At 50.5% G+C, this 22,487-nt stretch overlaps 1 protein-coding gene across 1 annotated transcript in view; it reads right to left on the minus strand.

Annotated features, from left to right (window-relative positions):
- The window catches only part of UBIAD1 (UbiA prenyltransferase domain containing 1), a 100,296-nt gene that overhangs the window by 62,352 nt on the left and 15,457 nt on the right, over positions 1–22,487 (minus strand). The gene's annotated exons all lie outside the window — the stretch shown is intronic.

A 22,487-nucleotide genomic window follows, 5' to 3' on the forward strand; every position in this document is an offset into this window, starting at 1 on the left:
GGCCATTCTGCTTGCACACTCATTCATTCATTCATTCAACACCCTTACCTGGAGCCTCCTCTGGGTGCCAATGAACAGAGAAGGGCAGAGTTGTAATTAATGAAATTCAATTTCTAAATGCCAGAGCTCAGTGGACCAATCATGATCGCTCACCCTCCTCAGCTATCCATTGAGGAACAGAGTATCACGGGGGTGCCAAAGAAGGTGACAAAAACTGCCCGAGAGAGACTGGAAAAGCCTTCACAGATGAGGGCGCATTTGAGCTGGGTTTTGAAGGCTGAGTAGGAGTTCATCTTAGGAATGAAGAAGAGAAGGAGGAGGAGCAGAAAGGGCATTCCTGGCAAAGAAAGCAGCAAGGGGCAGGGAGGTGGGAAGGGGCAGGGAGGTGGGAAGGGGCAGGGAGGTGGGAAGGGGCAGGGAGGTGGGAAGGGGCAGGGAGGTGGGAAGGGCAGGGTGGACTTGGGAGGTGGCAAAACACAGAAGTGGATTTCACTGGAATAAAAATCAGAGTGGACGTGGAGGGCAGAGCAATGGAGGCATTCCATGAATGCCACACTACAGGGTGAACGAACCCTGGGTCTGCCCACCCATCTCCCTCCCCACCTGGATTAGTGAGCTACCCTCAAACTTAGCAGCTTAAGACAACAATAAACATCTCCATCCCTATTCCAGTTTCTGTGGGTCAGGAGTCCAGGAGCAGCTGAGCTCAGGGTGTCTCCTGAGGTCGCTGTCATCAGGGGTCTTACTAGGGCTGGAGGACCCACCTCCAAGATGGCACTCACATGGTGCTGGCTGTTAGCAGGAGGCCTGGGGTCCTCCCTACCTTGGCCTCCCCACGTGGTGGCACTCCCCAGAGTGGGTGATACAAGAGAGAACCAGGCCAAAGCGATATCTTATTGGATACTCAGACCAGCCCTATTCAATATAAGAGAAGACCATGAAGGATGTATCAGGAGCTGGGGATTAGTAGTAGTAGTAGCAGTATTGTCAGGAGCTGGGCCATCTTGGAGGCTGGCTGTCATGCCACCTCCCATGGGCAGCCCTAGGCAGGTGTATTAGTCCCTTCTCACGCTGCTATGAAGAAATACCCAAGACTGAGTAAATTATAAAGGAAAGGTGTTTAATTGACTCATAGTTCGGCAGGGCTGGGGAGGCCTTAGAAAACGTACAATCATGGCGGAAGGAGAAGCAAACACATCTTTCTTCACATGGTGGCAAGGAGAAAAATGGGAGCCAAGCGAAGGGGGAAGCCCCTTATAAAACCATCAGATCTCATGAGAACTTACATCACAATCACGAGAATAGCATGGGGGAAACCGTTCCCATGATTCAATTACCTCCCACCAGGTCCCTCCCGTGGGGCTGATGGGAACTACAATTCAAGATGAGATTTGGGTGGGGACCCAGCCAAACCACATCAGCAGGAGGAGCCCTGGTCTACAGAGTTTCAGGGAAGCACGCACTCAGCCCCTGAAGCAGGCTCTTTCATCAGTTTCCCCGACACTTTTCAAGGCAGCCTTCCAAGTGATGGGTGTGATATGGGGCAGAGCTGGTGCTGACCATCTCTTGGGGAAGGGGTGGGGGGTAAAGAGGACTATCTGTGTCTCAAGCCATGGACTCTGCCAACACATAAGATCAAGCCCTTCCTGGCTTGATCTTGTGTCCAACTGCCCACATGGCTTCTGGAGTGGTTATCCTCAAAGCAGGCCCAAAATGTGCCCTCTAGCAAAACCCTGGGATGCTGCCAGTTGGATGATCCACACTCAGCAAGGACCAGCCATGCCAACAGGGTCCATGCAGGGGCCTGGGACCTGTGACCTGCGACCTGCTCAGAAGTTGGTGTGGTCATTGGGGGACTCCAGCGAGTCTGTATATGTCCAGCCCAGGTCCTGGACAGCTGAGACCTGCCTGCCCCTTGGGCGGTACAGGCCTCGTATAATTGAAATGCCAGGCAGCACCTGCAGACAATTTTATCACACTGTGTATAATGTGTAAATACCATTAAGTTAGACAGATTTTCTCATTAATTCTTGGTCCCAGTGACAGACCAGGAATTAACACAATTGATTTTCCAGTCCCTACTCATTATCAATCATCTCCCAGAACTTAGTCACATTTCATCTGTTCCACCTGGGCCCCAGCATCTATTTGGAGGTTTCAATATATATTAAACTAATAAAGAGCAATGAGCACTGGCGTGTCAGCCCTGGAAACTGGTGGGGATGAGTGAAGAAACAAATCCTGGGAAGAAAGTTGCTTCCAGATTGAAGGCTTAGTCCCGCCCCTAGGATGCTGGCGCTGGCCAGCAGGGGCTCAGCAAAGGGTGTGGGTAACTGTATCAGTTATGAATTGCTGTGCGACAAACCACCCCAAGACTTAGTGGCTTAGAACAATAGTGTCTATTTGCTCACAGTCCTCTGGGTGGCCAATTTGGGCTGGGATCCTGGGCTCACTCGGGTGGCTGCAGTTGGCTGGCGGCTGGGATACCTGGAGGGTCTAAAGCCAGCCTCACACACACATCTGGTGGTTGGTGCTGGTTATCGGCCGGATGGTCTAGGGACTTCAGCTGGGATGGCCCTTCTCTGCTTTGAGTGGCATCTCATCCTTCAGGAAGCTGGACCAGACTCCTGGCATCACTTTTCACCAGATCCTTCTGGTCAAAGTAAGCCAAAAGACTGATCCAGATTCAAGGGGTGGGAAAAGAGACCCCACCTTCTGATGAGAAGAATGAGCCAAAGGCACATGACAGAGGGGTGTGCCACAGGGATGGGGGACTTATTGCAAACAGGACACAACAGAGACCAATCTGGGATCAGGTTATGGGGCCCTCCTCCAATGGGCAGTTTGTTTTCAACCCTTCACACCAAGAGATGATGGTTCTTATTCTTCAAGACCTTGGGACCCATCCAAGCAGGAGATAAATGTGCATTCCTGAGACCTGAACAACAACCACATCCAATGCTGAGCTAAGGGACAGGAGGCAGAGGGAAGAGGGAATCTGTGCCAAATTCTATCTTTTTTTTTTTTTTTCTGAGACAGAGTCTCGCTCTGTCACCCAGCCCAGGCTGGAGTGCAGTGGCTCAAACTTGGCTCACTGCAACCTCCACCTCCTGTGTTCAAGCGATTCTCCTGCCTCAGCCTCCCAAGTAGCTGGGACTACAGGCACGTGCCACCACGCTCAGCTAACTTTTTGTATTTCTAGTACAGGTGGGGTTTCACCATGTTGGCCAGGCTGGTCTCGAACTCCTGACCTCAAGTGATCTACCCACCTTGGCCTCCCAAAGTACTGGGATTATAGGTGTGAGTCTCCCCATCTGGCCAGCGATCTGTGCCAAATTCTTAATCCTGTCTCAGTGTGACTTCCTGCCACCTGAATGCTTCTGGACCATCTCACCTGAGGTTGAGTACTACTGTTTAGAAATTAGCAAGTGCATGCTCTTGCGTGCTCTTACCAATGTTAAAATTAGCAGGAACATGCACAATTACAAAAGCGAATCTTTCACAAACGTGTATATTGTGCGGAATGTTCTAGTTCCGAGTCCAAGTAGAAAACAACTGTGGATTATCCGCTGCTTTCTACTGTGTCATCCCATCCTATCAGAGATAATTTAATTTCAATATTATGGAAGTCACAAATCTACTTCATAAGGGCTTTGGCGGTAAACTTTTCCTTGAGGTGTAACATACATTCAGAAGGGTGCACAATTAAGTGTGTAATTCAATGAATCTTCACAAAGTGAATACATCTGTTTAAACAGACCCCTACCCCCACCCCAACAAGGGCAACTTCTGTCCTGCCTTCTGACACCATAGATTAGTTCTGCAGGATTGTGTAAGCATGGGGAACAGGCTTTTAAAAGCCCATGGCCCAAGTCCCAGAGGTAGGCAGTCACTGCCTTCTGAGCTATTGAATCAGGAATCCCTGTTCGGAGGCAAGGATATAGCCTTCCAACTTCTCATGGCTCCTCCCCAGCCTAAGTCTTTGTGTTGCATCCTCAGGGCAAAGCCCTTTGGTCCAGAGCACACCTCTATTGCCACACCAGATCCGAGCACAGGAGCAGGGGTGGGCAGGTGGGTGGAAGAGTTGGGGGAGGGGAAAAGGGCCACCAGAGGGAAGCAAGACTTTATGACGAGAACGCAGAAGAGCTGGGATGCAGTGAGGACAGGGAGTGGGGGGAGCTTTTGGGGACACTCTTGGAGCAGGAAAATGTGTGTGGCCCACAGGGGCTGGGGGCATTGCTTGGAGGGGCGACCCCTCCCCCACCCCTCTGTGCCAGCATTCAGTAAGCCTGTGCGCCCACCTGGAATTATCCCTAGATAATCATCATCATCATCTTTACGGAAACCTTTTAAGATTAATTCTAGCTCTCCCTCTCCCTCTCTTTCCATGGTCTCCCTCTCCCTCTCTTTCCACGGTCTCCCTCTGATGCCGAGCCGAAGCTGGACTGTACTGCTGCCATCTCGGCTCACTGCAACCTCCCTGCCTGATTCTCCCTGCCTCAGCCTGCCGAGTGCCTGCGATTGCAGGTGCACGCCACCATGCCTGACTGGTTTTCGTATTTTTTTGGTGGAGATGGGGTTTCGCTGTGTTGGCCGGGCTGGTCTCCAGCTCCAAACCGCGAGTGATCCGCCATCCTTGGCCTCCCGAGGTGCCGGGATTGCAGATGGAGTCTCGTTCGCTCAGTGCTCAATGTTGCCCAGGCTGGAGTGCAGTGGCGTGATCTCGGCTAGCTACAACCTTCACCTCCCAGCTGCCTGCCTTGGCCTCCCAAAGTGCCGAGATTGCAGCCTCTGCCCGGCCGCCACCCCGTCCGGGAAGTGAGGAGCGTCTCTGCCTGGCCACCCATCGTCTGGGATGTGAGGAGCCCCTCTGCCTGGCCACCCAGTCTAAGTGAGGAGCGCCTCTTCCCGGCCGCCATCCTGTCTAGGAAGTGAGGAGCGTCTCTGCCCTGCCGCCCATCGTCTGAGATGTGGGGAGCGCCTCTGCCCCGCCGCCCCGTCTGGGATGTGAGGAGCGCCTCTGCCCGGCCGCGACCCCGTCTGGGAGGTGAGGAGCGTCTCTGCCCGGCCACCCCGTCTGAGAAGTGAGGAGCCCCTCCGCCCGGCAGCCGCCCTGTCTGAGAAGTGAGGAGCCCCTCCGCCCACCAGCCACCCCATCTGGGAAGTGAGGAGCGTCTCCGCCCGCCAGCCGCCCCGTCCGGGAGGTGGGGGACAGCCCCCGCCCGGCCAGCCGCCCTGTCCGGGAGGGAGGTGGGTGGCAGCCCCCGTCCGGGAGGTGGGGGGCGCCTCAGCCCGGCCGCCCCTTCTGGGAAGTGAGGAGCCCCTCTGCCCGGCCGACACCCCATCTAGGAGGTGTACCCAACAGCTCATTGAGAACGGGCCATGATGACGATGGCGGTTTTGTCGAATAGAGAAGGGGGAAATGTGGGGAAAAGATAGAGAAATCAGATTGTTGCTGTGTCTGTGTAGAAAGAAGTAGACATGGGAGACTCCATTTTGTTCTGTACTAAGAAAAATTCTTCTACCTTGGGATGCTGTTGATCTGTGACCTTACCCCCAACCCGGTGCTCTCTGAAACATGTGCTGTGTCTACTCAGGGTTAAATGGATTAAGGGCGGTGCAAAATGTGCTTTGTTAAACAGACGCTTGAAGGCAGCATGCTTGCTAAGAGTCATCACCACTCCCTAATCTCAAGTACCCAGGGACACAAACACTGCGGTAGGCCGCAGGGTCCTCTGCCTAGGAAAACCAGAGACCTTTGTTCACTTGTTTATCTGCTGACCTTCCCTCCACTATTGTCCTATGACCCTGCCAAATCCCCCTATGCGAGAAACACCCAAGAATGATCAATTAAAAAAAAAAAAGTATATCAAAATTATATCTTGAGTTGCACTCAACTGTACAGTACACTATGTATATTTAATACTTTTAGCTTTAAAATAACATTTTTCTCCATAGTATCTGGTTCTCTTAAAATATGATTTTGTGGATCTTGCAGAATAAAGCATCGAACATAAAAAAAAAGATTAATTCTAATGTGCTTTATTAGGTGACTTTTTCAGAAGTTCTGCAACAGGAAGGTGAAACAGGTTCTGAATGTTAAGCAGTAAGAGGTTATGAAGAGCATCTCTGCCTGGTAGCACCTCCCAGGTAATTAGCTCCCTAATACTCATCAGGTGAGGGGGATGGCAGAAGAGGGTCCTTCCCACACCCTCTCAGTGACGTTTTCTCTTCTTTTATCAAAATTGTCCAGGTGGGCCGGGGCACTCTCTGCTTTTGAAAAGCCCCTGGTGCCGGGCACAGTGGCTCACCCCTGTAATCCCAGCACTTTGGGAGGCCGAGGCAGGCGGATCACAAGGTCAGAAGATCGAGACCATCCTGGCTAGCACAGTGAAACCCCATCTCTACTAAAAATACAAAAAAATTAGCCAGGCGTGGTGGTGGGTGCCTGTAGTCCCAGCTACTCTGGAGGCTGAGGCAGGAGAATGGTGTGAACCCGGGAGGCAGAGTTTGAAATGAGCCGAGATTGCACCACTGTACTCCAGCCTGGGCCACAGAGTGAGACTCCATCTCAAAAAAAGAAAAAAAGAAAAAGCCCCTGGTTAGGGGCCTGAGCTCACTTGCAATCAGTCCCCCAGTTCCAGCGGTTGGGGGAGACAGGCACAGAGACACATGTGTGAGGCTGGCTTTAGACCCTCCTGCCATCCCAGCCACCAGCCAACTGCAGCCACACGAATAAGTCCAGGAGAGCCCAGCCCAAATTGGCCACCCACGGGACCATGAGCAAACAGAAATTTGTTCTAAGCCACTAAGTCTTGGGGTGGTTTGCCATACAGCAATTCATGACTGATACAGTTACCAATGCCCTTTGTTGAGTCCCCACTAGCCATTGCCAGCATCCTGGATGGCAGGACTGAGCCCTCAAATGCTCTGTCCACTCTTACCATCTAGAAGCCGCAGAGCAGGGCGCAGGGTGTGGTAAGGCAGCAGGAACATGGGAGATGGATGGGGTGCTAGGGCCTCCGCCTCCACCCCATTTCTGTCCCTCATATCCCAATGAAATGTGGAGGGAGGTACCTATGGGGACAGAGGTGGCCCAATCTCTGAGCTTTCCCATTTTGAGGGTCAATAGAACATAAAAATGCATCCCACCTGGACGAAGTGGCTCATGCCCATAATCCCAGCACTTTGGGAGGCCAACGCAGAAGGATCACTTAAGCCCAGGAGTTGAAGATCAGCCTAGGCAACATAACAAAACCCCCATCTCTACAAAACATTTTTTAAAAATTAGGCGAGGTGTGCACACCTTTAGTCCCAGGTACTCAGGAGACTGGGGCAGGAGGATCCATTGAGCCCAAGAATTCGAGACTGCAGTGAGCTATGATTGCACCACCACGGCACTCCAGCCTGGGCAACAGTGCAAGACCCTGTCTCAAAAAAATAAATAAATAAATAAAAATAAAAATAAAAAATAAAAAAAAGCATCTCTGATTCCAGCAAGGACAAGGAAGGCTGAGATAGCTCTTTAGGAGTCTGTACTTACACAGCTGGTCTCAAAGCAGAATAGGGCAACCAATGATGCATGCAGACAGGTCCCTCTCTGAACTGTTCCCCCTAGACCGGGTGCGCTGGCTCGTACCTGTAATCCCAGCAATTTAGGAGGCCAAGACAGGCGGATCACTTGAGGACAAGAGTTCGAGACCAGCCTGGCCAACATGGCGAAATACTGTCTCTACTAAAAATAGAAAAATTAGCCAAGCGTGGTGGCACACGCCTGTAATCCCAGCTACTCAGGAGGCTGACGCAGGAGAATTGCTTGAACCCGGGAGGCAGAGGTTGCAGTGAGCTGAGATCGCACCACTGCACTCCAGCCCGGGCGAGAGAGCAAGACTCCATCTTGGAAAAAAAAAAAAAAAAAGAACTGCTTCCCCTAAATTCCTAATTCTCTCATACAGCTCCTCAGGTCCTCCCTCCCAGGACAGCAGCCCACAGAATGGACATCCCTCTTCTCATCTTTCCCTGATCAAAATGTCCCCATCTTGTGTAGCACTCATTTTAGGCCCTGATCCTCTGTTCTCCATGGTGGCAAGCAGATTTTTTTTCCTCAATGAGAATCTCCTCAGTTATGTGCTCGTATTTTAGCAAGGACCTTTGAGAAATATAAGGCCTTCATTCAGAGGACTGACTAATGGTGGAATCTGAGGTACAGAGGCAGGTTGATGCAGAGCTATTTAGGTGCAGGAGAGCCTCAGAGCTCCCATTAAATCATAGCCATGGCTGACCTGATGGAAGAGAATGTATTGTCCTTTCCATGAAAAGTTTTCACCTGCAAACCAGTATGCTGCTGTCAGGGGTAGGGTTATGCCCTTAGGGATGTGCTTACGCCTGGGCAACATAGTGAGACCCCGTCCCTACAAGAAATCAAAAAATTAGCCAGGCATGGTGGCATGTACCTGTGGTCCCAGCTACTCGGGAGGCTGAGGCAGGAGGGTTGCTTGAGCCCTGGAGGCTGCAGTGAGCTGTGACTATGCCACTGCCACCCCTGTCTGGGAGCAAGACCTTGTCTCAAAAAAAAAAAAAGAATGTGTTTAGCAAATCACTGGATGGATGGATGGAAGGATGGATGGATGGATGGATGGATGGATGGATGGATGGATGGATGGATGAAGCCCAAACAAGAATGGAACAAAAGACCTTGATCTCATCAGCCCTTGACCTCATCCAATCTTCCAAACTCTGGGAGTCCAGGCAGAAGACCAGAGGTCCCCAGCATTCCTTCTTTGAAATGTCAGCTTAGGGCCCACTCCAGGTGCAGATCTAAGAGAGAAGGAAGGCGTCTCCTCCAAGAACTAGTCCTCAGCACCCACTGCCTTGGACCAACAAGCAGCTTCTCCCCAGGGCTGTCCCAGAAACACTGGGGCAGGGGGCAGGGGGCAGGGGGTGCTTCCCTGCACCCATTCTATCCCAGACCCCAAGTCCCACAGAAGTGCATGCTTCTGGAAAGAGCCTGAAATAGTTACACGATTCTGTCTCCGTTTCTTTTTCCCCCTCCTGCGCTTAAGTGCCTATTAGGGACAAAGGGACAGGAACAGAGGACAATAACATCTGTTTTTCCAACAAGCTGGTGACAATGCGGATCTGGAGGCGGAGCGTGCGTCAGCACTGGGGCCCAGATGCAGCCCTGCAGCTGCAGAAGCAACTGGCACTCCATCATTTATCAGGGAGATCACCCCCCAGTCAGCAGCTCCTCACTCGCTGGCATGTATCCTCACCCGGGGAGCCATCGCTGCTCTCGCTGGATCAGGCTAACCTCTCACTCTTTTTTTTTTTTTTTTAAATCTCTGGTGGCTTTCAGGAGGAACCTGGAAGCCACAAGTCCTCCAATCTTAGTCCTGCCGTCTCAAGATTAGGACCAAGGATGGGACACAGAGCATGGCGGGAAAAGCACTGGGTTAGAAGTCAAAGGACTTGGCTTCTCATCCCAGCTCTGCCATCAGCTCTGAGACCTTGGGCTGCTGGGTCTGTTTGGGGACATTGAGAGCAAGGTGTTTAACTTGCTGAAGGAGCCTCAGTTTCCTCATCTATAAAATGGGAGCTATCATACCTCAGTCATGGAATTGTTAAGAGTCTCAAGTGTGGCTGGGCGCAGTGGCTCAAGCCTGTAATCCCACCACTTTGGGAGGCCGAGGCGGGCGGATCATGAGGTCAGGAGAGCGAGACCATCCTGGCTAACATGGTGAAACCCTGTCTCTATTTAAAAAATACAAAAAAATTAGCCGGGCGTGGTGGCGGGCGCCTGTAGTCCCAGCTACTTGGGAGGCTGAGGCAGGAGAATGGTGTGAACCCGGAAGGCGGAGCTTGCAGTGAGCCAAGATCACGCCACTCACTGCACTCCGGCCTGGGTGACAGAGTGAGACTCCGTCTCAAAAAATAAATAAAAAATTTAAAAAAAGAGTCTCAAGTGTGAGAACACACATATACGATCCTAAGTTGGCTCAGACGCAGAGTGACTGGGAGCAAGGGGGTGAGCCACGGCCGTGTGTGTTTCTGCAGGTGACCTGGAGGCCACTCGTGCCTAAATCTGACTCCAACACCCAGACATGGCTGAGATGATTTACATCAGTCAGACTGCACAAAGCAAATAGAATCAACCATCCATTCACCAGGCATGGTGGCTCATGTCTGTAACCCCATCATTTTGGGAGGCCGAGGCAGGTGGATCACTTGAGGTCAGGAGTTCGAGACCAGCCTGGTCAACATGGTAAAACCCCGTGTCTACTAAAAATACAAAAATTAGCTGGGTGTGGTGGTGCATGCCTGTAGTACCAGCTACTCGGGAGGCTGAGGTGGGAGGATCACCTGAGCCTGGGAGGCCGAGGCCTCAGTGAGCGGTGATCTTGCCACTGCACTCCAGCCTGGGCCACAGAGTGAGACCCTGTCTCAAAAAAAAAGACAGAAATTTTGAATAAACAAAAATTTTTTTTTGGCTGGGCGCAGTGGCTCATGCCTGTAATCCCAGCACTTTGAGAGGCCAAGGCTGGTGGATCACTTGAGGTCAGGAGTTCGAGACCAGCCTTGCCAACATGGTGAAACCCTGTCTTACTAAAAATACAAAAATTAGCCAGGCATGGTGGTGGGCGCCTGTAATCCCAGCTACTCAGGAGGCTGTGGCACAAGAATCACTTGAACCCAGAAGGCAGAGGTTGCAGTGAGCCAAGATAACACCACTGCACTCCAGCCTGGGTGACAGAGGGAGACTGTGTCTCAAAAAAAAAAAAAATTGTAAAAGTTATTAGATGTCTTCAATGGAAAACCAAGCATTGTTTGGAGCAGAGCCTTCCTGCTATTTGACTCCCGGCTGGGCAACATGGCAAGACTCTGTCTCTACAAAAATTAGGCCGGGCATGGTGGCTCATGCCTGTAATCCCAGTACTTTGGGAGGCCAAGACGGGTGGATCACCTGAGGCCAGGAGTTTGAGACCAGCCTGGCCAACATGGTGAAACCCTGTCTCTACTAAAAATATAAAAATTAGCTGGGCGTGGTGGCATGCACCTGTAGTCCCAGCTACTCGGGAGGCTGAGGCAGGAGAATCACTTAAACCTGGGAGGCAGAGGTTGCAGTGAGCTGAGATCGTGCCACTGCACTCCAGCTTGGGCAACAGAGAGACTCTGTCTCAAAAAAAAAAAAAAAAAAAAATCCATCAAACTGTGAAGACCCCTGAGACCCTGTCTCTGATGGAGCCCCTCAATCCTACCTCTTCCCCCTCTTCTCCAACATCCAAGGCCACCAGCATGACAAGCTGGCCACATGCCTGGGCAGCTCAGAGGAGCCATGGGAAGGGTTAAGGGAAGGAAAGGCAAGGAGGAGAGGCGGGAAAGAGGGTGGGAGATGAAGACAATAACAAAAGAGGCAGCTGTGACTCTTTCAACATTTTAAAAGAGATTGAAATTGAAAACGAGATTTATAAAAGGCAACCGATCACGCTTTGCTCCCCCCTTCAAAAGAAAGAAGTGTTGAAAATGAAAAAGACTGTTAACCAAATGAGTGCTGCTTTTAGAGTTGGAAGAGAACCAGTCCAGGCCATGTGTGGTGCTCCTGTGCGGTGGCTGTGATCCCGAGCAAGTCACTGAACCACTCAGCCCATGAAACAAGCCGAGCATGCACCTCTCAGGGCCATAGGGAGGCCAGCGTGAGAAAAGCACGGAGAAAGCTTCAGTGAACTCCAAGTTGCTGCCCGGATCCAGCGTCTGGTGGCTCTCACTGTGACTGTGGTTAGGCGGCCTTGACATGCTGCTGTCATGCCCGCCACTGAGAGAAACAAGGGAATGAGTATCAAGGATGACCCAGGGCAGGCAGTGGGGTTTCCAGGGCAGGGCTTCTCCTGGGGAAGCCCATCTTCTCCCACCTCTCATGCAGTGAGATTGGCTGCAGCCACTGTGATGGCCTAGGGCACGGATTACACCGTGCTCTGCCCTGCTTGACTGACTTGGTTATCTTCGCTCCTCACCATCCCCTCCCTGTTCCTTCTTGGAAATGGAATGGCTCTTCTCAGCACAGCCACCCAGCCCCTGCACCCAGCCTCTGTGCCAAGCTGGCAGGATAACGAATGGCTCCACCTCCTCCTCACCTCCGTCAGGAGGGGCTCTGAGCAACCCTCTGCTCACAGCCCTCTGTGGTTTCCCCTTATCCTCCTTGGAGCTGCATGGAGACTGCTTGTCCAGACATTGAGATGGCTTTACCAGGTGTCGCTCACTGCATTGGGTTCCCTTCACGTTCAGCACCTACTGAATACCCAGGATAATAACTGCACCACTGCGGGGTGCAGGAGGTGTCCCCAAATGTCCATAAGTGTACACACATATGTGCACACATGCACATGGGAAACTTTTATTTATTTATTTATTTATTTATTTTTGGAGACAGGGTCTCACTCTGTCACCCAGGCTGGAGTGCAATGGCACAATCTCAGCTCACTGCAACCTCCACCTCCCAGGTTTAAGTGATTCTCCTGCCTCAGCCTCCGGAGTAGCTGGGATTACAATATGTGCCACCATGCCCGGCTAATTTTTGTATTTTTAGTAGAGATGGGTTTTTGCCACGTTGGCCAGGCTGGTCTCAAACACTTGACCTCAGGTGATTCACCTGCCTCAGCCTCCCAAAGTGCTGGGATTACAGGCATAAGCCACTGTGTCTGGCCCAATTTTTTAAAATATAATAACAACTCTGGTGGGAAGCAATGGCTCATGCCTGTAATCCCAACACTTTGGGAGGCCAAAGTGGGTGGATCACTTGAGGTCAGGAGTTTGAGACCAGCCTGACCAACATGGTGAAACCCTTCTCTACTAAAAATACAAAATTAGCTGGGCATGGTGGTGCATGCTGTAATCCCAGCTATTCGGGAGGCTGAGGCAGGATAATCGCTTGAACCCAGAAGATGGAGGTGGCAGTGAGCCGAGATCGTGCCACTGCACTTCAGCCTGGGCAACAAGAGCAAAACTTCGTCTCAAAAAAAACAAAACAAAACAAAACAAAAAAACAATAATAGTAAAAGTAATAGTAACAACTCTGGTAAAACAGACATCAGATGTTTTCCAGTTTTCTTCCCTTGTTGAATGAACCTGGACTGCAGCCCAAGGGGATGTTATCTTTCCCTTGTACCTAGAGATTCCTAAAGCCTCTCTGAAGGACAGGCCACTCACAGCCACATGTAAGACCACCTATCTCTCCATCCAGGACTTCTTCAGCACATTCTCAACTGTCAAGCCTCCAGGGCTGTGAAGCATTCGAATGAGAAGTCACCTTGACAATCTTTGACCCCAAGGCCAAGACCCCAACTTTTTCATAGTCACCCCACCAGGATTCTGATCTCAGCACAACCAGGCTTGGCTCTCCTGACAGAAGGGCTGCAAATGGGTCATCCTTTGGTTTCTGCATGGAACTTATCCTGGTGCCAGGGCAGAGCCCCTCGGAATCACCAAATGGACACCCCCACCCCCATACACAGAGTGCCATTCAGGCTACTATAGCAAAATACCATTAAACTAGATGGCTTATACACAACAGAAATGTCTCACAGGTCTGGGGGCTGAGAAGTCCAAAACCAAGGCAGATTTGGTTTGGTGAAGGCCACTTTCTGGTTCATAGATAGTGCCTTCCAGCTGTGTCCTCCCATGGAGGAAGGAGCAAGGCAGCTCCCTGGGGTCTCTTTGATCAGGGCACTAATACTCTACCCATGAGGACTCTACTCTTGTGACCTAATCACCTCCCATAGTTGCCACCTCCTAATACAATCATGTTGGGGATTAGGCTTCAACATAGGATTCAACATTAGGATTCAACATGAATCTGGGGGGACACAACATTCAAACCACAGCAGAGAGTTTCACAATGAATAGTTGTTTCTTTTCTATCTCCCTTACTATCATGTAAGCTCTGGGAGCATAGAGATCTGGTCTGAGTTTTAATACAGTTCCTGGTACTTATCAGGTGTTCAATACATGTTTGTTGAATGAATGAATGAATGTACCAGGCACTGTGCTGAGTACTGGGAAGAACATGGACCCTCAGTCATGGGCCCTCTGCCTTTGGTAGGAAAGTCTGAGATTACACAAACAACATTCTAAAATAGTCATCCGTAAGAAAGGAAAGGGGGCTGGAAGCAGTGGCTCAGGCTTGTAATCCCAGCACTTTGGGAGGCTGAGGCGGGCGGATTGCTTTAGCCTAAGAGCTGGAGACCAGCCTGGGCAACATGGTGAAATCTTGTCTCTATAAAAGGGCATGGTGGTGCAAGCCTGTAGTCCAAGCTACTCTGGAGGCTGAGGTGGGAGGATCACCTGAGCCCAGGGACGTTGAGGCTGCAGTAAGCCATGATTGTGCTACTGCACTCCACCCTGGGCTACAGCGTGAGACCCTGTCTCAAAACAAAGGGGGGGACAGGGGGAACTCACTTTATGAAGTGCCTACTACATACCAGGCACATGCTAAGTACCCTGTGAGCACTACCTCATTTAAACCCAAAATTACCCTACAGGGCAAATCCTATCATCCTCCTTTGCAGAGGAGGCACCGGAAGCTCAAAGAGGTTATGTAGCTTGTCTGAGGGTATCCCGGGGGTGAGTGATCGAGCCTGGACTTCTATCCACCCAGTGCTGCCAGACTCTAAAGCCCAAACTCTTTCCACTTCACCAGTCAAGCTCCAGGAGTGATATAAGGTGTGCCTGTTTGTCTGTCTGTCCTCTGGAGAGTGTAAGTTTCCTGAGGACAGGGATAAGGTCTCATTTACCATGATACCTCCCAGAGCTTAGCAAGTGCCTGTAACATAATACTTGTTCAATAAATTGACTGGTCTTGCAGCCACCTGCAGATGGCACCAGAGGAGATCTAGTCATAGATAGTGAATTGATCGCAGTCTGGAACAATGGGGCATGGAGAAGTTCATCTCTTCTGCCCTCATTCCCCCACAGCTTTTATGCCTCTATGTCTCACACATGGCTGTGAGTGGCCTGTCCTTCAGAGGGGCTTTAAGAATCTCTAGGGGCAAGTGTCTATGTTGACACTTGAGGTGGCAGGATAATGTATGTATGTAGCTTTTGCTATTAGTTCACTGTGTGTCCTCAAAGGGCAGGGGTGTGCCTCGTTTATCTTGCCTCCTGGGACAGAGCAGGCTCTCAGTAAAGGTCTTTGGCCAAGGCAAGTGTCAGCTGGAAGGCCCTCATTGGTGACCATGGTGACTTCTGACCCCCTCAGCACTTCCCCTGAATCTGAGGGCCTCCCACCTGGTATTCCCTTGGCCTCAATGTGGCCCAGGGCTGAGGGGCTCCCCTGACTCGCAGGAGACTTGGGCTCAGCGCTCCTGCTTCATGGGATGCTTTCCCTGGCCTTGTCTCTCCAGGCCATTCATCTTGATTAGGTATTGGCAGCTGTGGATGATTAAACACCCCGCCATTCTCTCTTGTTTGTTTCTCAGCAAGGATGTGTCGGAGTTTTCTTTCTGCAGAAGGCTTTGACCTTGGCAGTGGTCAGAGTGCCCTTGGCACACCTGCCTCAATGCTCCAGTCGTCTGGCTGCACAGCCAAAAGAGGCTGATTAAGGAAAACTTCGAGTCTTACTCTCTCAGGCAGCAACAGGGGGGCTTTCTCCAGCTGGGGGAATTGAGCTGTCCATCAGCACCTCGGTTTCCATGGAACAGTCACCTCTCATGGCCACCTCTTCCTAGAAACCTTGATCGCCGCTCATTGTCACCTCTTCCTGGAAGCCTTCCTGATACCCAGCAGCCCCATCTCTACCTTGATGTTCTGTGGTCGTTGTTTATTCTATGGTTCACGTGTGTCAACCTCCTCTCCCTCCACACAGCACACTGAACCCGAAGAGTTGAGTATCCTGTGTCCTGAACATGCATACAACTGTCAGCTCCAGGTGCTGCCCACCCCGAGGCAGGAAGGGGCTCACTTCCCTCTCCTCGAAGGTGGCCAGCCCCATTCTCAGGAGGCAGGTCTAGAAGGCAGGTCACTAGGCAGTTTCTGGGAGCTTGAGCACTGGCTGCTCCCATGCTCCTGATGTGGGCACTCTGCTTCAGTGGCTAGATGAGGACTGGAAGAGACGAGACGAATGAGGACAGACAGATGAGGGGACAGGAGCATAAATTTAACCTGAGACTGAACCTTCGCCTTCGCCTCCATCATCGTGGGTAGGCAGGAGCCACTCTCCATTATCTGGGGATGGGCAGACTTTGACTTGTAACTTTCGCCCAACCAGCCAGAGTAGGTTAGACCAACAAGCTTAGTTACTATCCCCACAGAGCTGGCCCCTGGGGGTGTTGGTAGGAATGCCACCAGCCAGGAAGCAGCCATCCCACCCTGATGGGAACCACTTCCGTGGCACTGGCACATGGGCCACCTCTGTAGGCCTATAGCTGGCCCCATCACTCACACACTTGGGAGCGGCTAAGGGCAGACCAATGGATTGAGTCCCTTACAAGCAAGGAACTGCAGGGCAAGAAGAGAGATGAGGGGCAGTTTGTAGTGAAGGCTGGGTGTGGTGGCTCACACCTGTAGTCCCAACACTTTGGGAGGCCAAGGTAGGACTGCTTGAGGCCAGGAGTTTGAGACCAGCCTGGCCAACATAATGAGACCCTGTCTCAATTTTTTAATTAAAAATAATAATAATAAAAGAACTTGCACTGCATTAGAGCAAGATTTGAATCATGGTTCTATCACTTACTAGCCAGATGACCCTAGACAACTTTAATAATCTCCCTGAACCTCAGTTTCCTCTCTTATGAAAAAGAGACCTTAATATCCAATTCGTGGGGTTGTTATGAGCACTAAAAGAATGTATTTAAGCATCAGAACAGTGCCTGGTCCATAGTGAGCATTCAACAAATGATAGCTTTATTACTGCCATTCCCTCGGCCAGTCATCCAACGCTTATTTATTTAGAGACTTCTACGTGCCAGGAATATGAGCTGGATCTTAAAAGCTCTTAAGAGTTACTGCCATGGGGCCAGGCACAGTGGCTCATGCCTGTAATCCAAGCACTTTGGGAGGCTGAGGCAGGTGGATCACCTGAGATCAGTTCGAAACCAGCCTGGCCAACATGGTGAAATCCCGTTTCTACTACAAATACAAAACTTAGCTGGGCATGGTGGTGGGTGCCTGTAATCCCAGCTGCTTGGGAGGCTGAGGCAGGAGAATCGCTTGAACTCAGGAGGCAGAGGTTGCAGTGAGCCGAGATCGTGCCATTGCACTCCAGTCTGGGTGACAAGAGCAAAACTCCATCTCAAAATAATAATAATAATAAGTTACTGCCATGGTTCTCCTCTACTCCCAACCCCAAGTGGAACTCACCTGTCCTTGCTGACAGCTGATGTGATGCAGTGGTCCAAACTCTCACACCTGTCAGTCAGCCCTAGAGGGCCCAGCCCTTCCCATGTAACTCAGTCATTCAACAACCAGTTACTGACTGCCTGCTCTGTTGCACCATGCACTGTGCTAGTGCTGAGATGGGCTGGAAAAGAAAACATGGTCCTTATACTCTAGTCCTACCACTTACTGGGAGAAATTGACAATAAACATGTTGGCAAAATAATAGGTGAGTAACACATGCTATGCTTTTGTCTTCCCTGTTAAACCCATTTGTGATCCTAATGGGAGGCAATTCTAAGCCAAGCTGGGGGAGACAGGGGCCAGGATATGGCAGGACCGTGGGAGTGCGGAATTTGGAGGACCCCTTGAATCACACCACACAGAGCCCTGCCCCTTGGGATCCCTTAACATCATAGAAGGGCCCATACCAACTTGTGATGCCCCACTCAGCCTGGTTGGGAGCATGTGATCAAAGCCCTCACTGTTCCTCCCAGAGCTCCAGCATCTTCTGAAGTGAGTCTGTGCCTTGCAATTACAGCCTTTCCCTGACCCCAGGAAGCTGTTTGCAAGCCTCCTGATGAGCTCAGACTCAGCCTTTGCCCCCTCCTCAGGCAGGAACCCAACTTGGTTTATACCACCATTTGCCATCCTAGCTTAGTCACTCACAGTGGGAGGGCTGTCCCAGTTTGAAGAAGGGCAGATCACAAATGTCAACTGGCTGGAACCCAAGTGCCAGGTTCTTGCCAGAGGCACTCCTTTTACACCAGCCTGCACAGTCTGGAGCCCATAATGAAAGAGGCTGACAGTCCATTAGCAGCAGAGTGGTCCGCAGGGCTCAGAGGAGAGGAGCTGTCATCCCTCTCACTTCAAGGGCTTTCGAGGTGAAATCAACTCTGTGAGTGTGTGTGTGTGTGTGTGTGTGTGTGTGTGTGTATACATAAAATCTTTTAAAAAAAGAATATCAATCACAGCTGTTCCTGTTAAGATGGCTAGACAGTCAACAGTCTGACATCAAAAAGAAATGTCAACACGGCTCTTGTACTCTGTCCTCCCAACCCCTGGGGCAGGTCTGAAAGACTATCCCGTAATAACAGAACTGTATCACAGGATTGAAAGACCCTTAGAGGTCTTCTCATCCAACGCCTCTCTGATGCGACTCTTCACACCCATGTTCCTGACGAGGAATCATCTTTTCGCTTGAATGCCTCTAGTCACAAGAAACTCACCCCCAACTGAGACATTCTGAACATCCCCCTCGCTGATTCCTCTAATGGCTAAGAAACCTTCCTGATCTGGCCAGGTGTGGTGGCTCAAGCCTGTAATCCCAGTACTTTGGGAGGCCGAGGCAGGTGGATCACCTGAGGTCAGGAGTTCAAAACCAGCCTGGCCAACATGGTGAAACCCCATCTATACTAAAAACACAAAAGTTAGCTGGGCATGGTGGCACACACCTGTTAATCCCAGCTACTCAGGAGGCTGAGGCAGGAGAATCGCTTGAACCCTGGAGGCAGAGGTTGCAGCGAGCTGAGATCGCACCATTGCACTCCAGCCTGGGCGACAAGAGCGAAACTCCGTCTCAAAAAAAAAAAGAAAAAAGAAAGAATGAAAGAAACCTTCCTGAGCTAAGAGCTTCAACTTGGGGACATATAACTTCTACCCATTAGTCCTAGTTTTACCCTTTGAAGCCACACGCAAAAAAAAGTTTAAAAAAAAAACAAGTCCAACCCGTCTTCCCGGAGACAGCCTTCTTGTGACTCTCCTTTCCAGGCTGACATGGCTTTATGTGCCCCCACCCATCTGCCAACCGCATTCAGGACAAGATCCACTTTGTTGATAACATCTTCAAAGTGTGGTTCTTATACTGAGAAATGGAAATCTCTACTGCAGCCGTTACCAATGCAAACACACACACGTGCACACACATGCATATAGAAAGCAAGCTCCTGTAATTGTCTTTTCATCCATTCCATATTTCTTTTTTTTTTTTTTTTTTTTTTTGAGATGAAGTCTCGCTCCGTCACCCAGGCTGGAGTGCAGTGGCATGATCTTAGCTGACTGCAATCTCTGCCTCCCGGGTTCAGGTGGTTCTCCTGCCTCAGCCTCCCGAGTCGCTGGGATTACAGGTGTGCACCACCATGCCCAGCTAATTTTTATATTTTTGTAGAGACAGGGTTTTGCCATATTGGCCAGGCTGGCCTAGAACTCCTGAACTCAAGTGATCCACCCACCTTGACCTCCCAAAGTGCTGGGATAACAGGCATGAGCCACTGTGATTGGCCCCATTCCATATTTCATAGCATGTTGTCAAATGCCTTGCTGAAATCCAAGTATATTATATCCACAGCATGTTCTTGATCTCTCACCACACTGATTCTATTAATATCTAGAGAAAAGAAAGAAGGCAAGAAAGTGCCAGGACTGGCCCCAGCCCAGCATGAGAAGAATGACAGGGATGGGCAGAATTTCTGCCTTCCTTATTCTGGACGCTAATTCTCCTGTTAATTCTAGCTCAGATCATATTAAATTCTAGCTCAGATCATATTAATCTGCATGGAAGTTGGAGCTCATTACTGCCTCAGACTAAGCTTTGGCCCAGGTCAAAGGCTCAGGTGTTGGTTATTTTATTTATTTGTTTATTTAGGAGACACAGTCTTGCTCTGTTGTCCAGGCTGGAGTGCAGTGGCGTGATCTCGGCTCACTGCAACCTCCGCTTCCTGGGTTCAAGAGATTCTGCCACCTCAGCCTCCCAAGTAGCTGGGATTACAGGTGCTAATTTTTGTATTTCTTTGTAAAGACAGGGTTTCACCATGTTGGCCAGGCTGGTCTTGAATTCCTGACCTCAAGTGATCCACCCATCTCGGTCTCCCAAAGTGCTGGGATTACAGGCGTAAGCCACCGCACCTGGCCTGGTGGTTTTAATACAGGAGTAACGGAAGCGTTAGTAAGACAACATACGACATATTCATATCTTTTCCCACCCGACTCCAGAAGTCAGCACCAAGCTTCCAAAGGTGCCCTGAGTGGGATTCAGCACAAAGGTCCTGCAAAGCGTAGAGAAGAAGGGAAATGCTTTGAGTAGGGGAGGTGGATGGGGCATTATCATAGGTAGAGTGGTAGTGCTCCAAGACTGGGCAGAAATGTGACTGGAGTAGCAGGATCTGTGCCCCACTGGCACTTGTCACCAGGAAGGGGCTTTATGAACCCTTCTAGAGGAGCAGTGTCCAAGACAAGGGCAGATTCCAGGGCCAAACCCCAGCATCCAGTAGCAGAGAGGTGACCTTACAGATGGTAAGCAAAAATCCCTGGCTCTGGCCCCACAGAGGCCAGGAGTTCTGGGTGATCCCAGACATTTGGGAGGGTGCTCAAGAGGTAGCTGGCATTGAATTTTCAGCCACCTGACTGGGGAGCAGAATAAATCTGACTCCAAGAAATAAAGGCAGCCAGGCACGGGGGCTCACGCCTGTAATCTCAGCACTTTGGGAGGCCCAGATGGGTAGATAGCCTGAGGTCAGGATTTCGAGACCAGCCTGGCCAACATGGTAAAACCCCGTCTCTACTAAAAATACAAAAATTATGCCAGGTGCGGTGGCTCACGCCTGTAATCCCAGCACTTTGGGAGGCCAAGGCGGGTGAATCTCAAGGTCAGGAGTTCGAGACCAGCCTGGCCAACATGGTGAAACCCCTTCTCTACTAAAAATACAAAAAATTAGCTGGGCATAGTGGCGGGTGCCTGTAATGCCAGCTACTCAGGAGGCTAAGGTGGGAGAATCACTTGAACCCAGGAGGCAGAGGTTGCAGTGAGCCGAGATTGCGCCACTGCACTCTAGCCCGTGCGACAGAGTGAGATATATATAAAACATATATATACAAAAATTAGCTAGGTGTGGTGGTGCGTGCCTGTAATCCCAGCTACTGGGGAGGCTGAGGCAGGAGAATGGCTTTGAATCCGGGAGGCAGAGGTTGCAGTGAGCAGAGATCACACCACTCCATTCTAGCCCAGGCGACACTGAGACATGGTCTCAAAAAAAATAATAAATAAATAAATAAAGACAAGTGATGTCAGATTCCAGTCACTGAGAAAACTCATACCCCCATATCTCCATGGCTGTCACATCATGGCTCTCCCCCTCTCTGATGTTTATGCTGTTGATTTTGGGACCTTAGTGTATTGCTTTGTATTTATTCACACTACATTTTTCTTTTGACCCATCGAAGCAGCCTTTTGATTTATGAGGCTCCTAATTGTCATTTTGTAAGCTCTTCCTCCAAGGTTCATGAAACCTTTCATTTTGGCTGCCTCATCCGCGTCATTAATAACAGGTGTTGAATCCAGCTGAGCAAAGGGCAGAGGACAGGGCTCCAACTGCTACTAAGGGCTCCTTCCCAGCTGCCACTGACATGCTGATCAGTTAGCTCTCTCCCACCGCCTGCTCAGTCTCTCAGGAATTTATCTAACTCCACTGTTATCCATCCCACGTCTCTCTGCCTTGTTCATAGGATATATTGTCCAATGCCTAGCTGAAACCCACATGTACTCAATCTACCTCATGTTCTCCATCTAGCAGCACAGTGACCCTATCAAGAAAAAGAAAAATGAAACGAGGTTCATCTGGCCTGACTGCTGACTGGCTCTTGGCAAATCCACTGTAGCTACATGCAGCCCTCAACGCTTTTTTTTTTTTTTTTTTTGAGACAGGGTCTCGCTCTGTCGCCCAGGCGGATGCGCAGTGGCGTGATCATAGCTCACTGCAGCCTCGACTTGCTAGGTTCAAGCGATCCTTCCACCTCAGCCTCCTGAGTAGCTGAGACTACAGGCATGCACCACCACGCCCAGCTAACTTTTTAAAATTTTTTTTGTAGAGATGGGGTCTTACTACGTTACTTAGGCTGGTCTCAAACTCCTGGGCTCAAGCAATCCTCTCACCTTGGCCTCACAAATTACTGTGATTACAGGCATGAGCCACCATGCCCAGTCCCTGCTGCCTTTTCTAAAGGCCCGTCGAATCTGGTCAAACCCTACCCAAACTCATCACCAAAGACCAGGTGCCCCTCTGCACAGCCTGAATGTCCAATGTCACTGCCTTGGTCTCCCTGAGATTTACAAATCAGAGTTCACAATCAGA

The sequence above is a fragment of the Pan troglodytes genome, chromosome 1 (genome assembly GCF_028858775.2).
Source record: "Pan troglodytes isolate AG18354 chromosome 1, NHGRI_mPanTro3-v2.0_pri, whole genome shotgun sequence".
Classification (NCBI taxonomy): Eukaryota; Metazoa; Chordata; class Mammalia; order Primates; family Hominidae; genus Pan; species Pan troglodytes.